The following is a 1,548-nucleotide window of genomic DNA, read 5'->3' on the forward strand; positions in this document are numbered from 1 at the left end:
AATCGAAAATCATAGTATCACATTGGGATCTCAATATTCATTTCAATCACATTATATAAAATATATATATATAAATCGAATATACGTAGATGCTTTCAGTTTAGAAGCCAAAAATCGCCAAAAGTTAGTTGTACTTTAGTGGCTGAATAAATTGTATTTTTTTTATATCTATATAGATATGTATATATATTTATCTATATAAATTTGTTAGGTTGATATTTCAGAAAAACTACTTACTTGCTAATCGTATACCTGCAAAGTGCAAACAATGATAGAAGAATCAGAAAAATATTGGTCCATTTAAACTCTTTGAACCACTCAAACATTTAGAAGTTAATTTGTCCAATTTAAATACTTTAGTGGCTGAATGTAAATAGATTTTCGCTAATACCTACAAATAATAATAAAAAGTTTTGGTGTGTGATTTTTTTCTGTGGTTAAAAAACTGGATTTGACGTATGAGTAATTAGGGGGATGAGGAGAACACGTGTCAGGAAATGGGGACGGTATCTTTTGGGGGGGCGAAAGCATGTAAGTGTGTAAATGGTCCCCTTCTACATTAGCCCCTACCAAAACATACTTTTTCCTTGTTCCATCACATCCGACTACCACTACTCACTCTCTCTCACACACCTTTGCTACCATGCACCAATGTGCGTACGTTAGTATCTTCTCCGACTCCTATAATCAGGCAGACAACACTTTCACTCTTTTATTTATTATTGCCTCATCCACTACTACTACAGTACTACTAGTCTCACTCTCTCTATCACCCCATCGAGAGTATTTTAGGGTGTGAATGGTTATAGCGGTTGGGGCGGACAAATCCATCTACGGATCAGACCGCTTTTTATTTACCATTCATCATGTGTAGTCCACAGTGGTGCAGTCTACAGAAAACAGAAACAAAACCGCAGCGGACTAACTGCGGACCGTTTTTCTTTACAAATAGAATTGGACCGCTACGGTCTATTATCCACACTTAGAACAGGGCGGTCTGGTCCGCAGACGGATTTGTCCGCCCCGACCGCAGTTACCATTCAGACCCTTAGCTTATTATAACAAATTAGGCAAACCACATAAATATATGATAACACTGTCTATATATGACGTCACTCTAATGCTTACAATATTGTAATAGTAAATTTATTGTTGTAATAGTCATACTGTAATACTATTATACTAACTAATAATGCATTTTCGACAATTCAGATTTGTAATGTAATAGTTGAATAGGAGGAATTTTCGAAATAGTTGTAGCAGACTCACCATTATTAATTCATACATATATATATATATATATATATATAATAAGTTTGCTATGGTTTGAATTTTATCATTTGGTCATGCAAAGACATGACCCGACATCAAAAAGTTATTTTCATCAAATTAGAATGTTAACTACAAAGAAAAAGTGAAGAGAATTCATAATAAAAATCCCTACAAATATAGTAATATTAAGCTGGACAACTCTACTGGAAAAAAAAACTTTACTTAAAAAAATTCTGCCAAAATTCAACTTAATATCCACGTTTCTTTAGTGTATGT

This window comes from Camelina sativa, chromosome 4, assembly GCF_000633955.1.
Source record: "Camelina sativa cultivar DH55 chromosome 4, Cs, whole genome shotgun sequence".
Taxonomy (NCBI): Eukaryota; Viridiplantae; Streptophyta; class Magnoliopsida; order Brassicales; family Brassicaceae; genus Camelina; species Camelina sativa.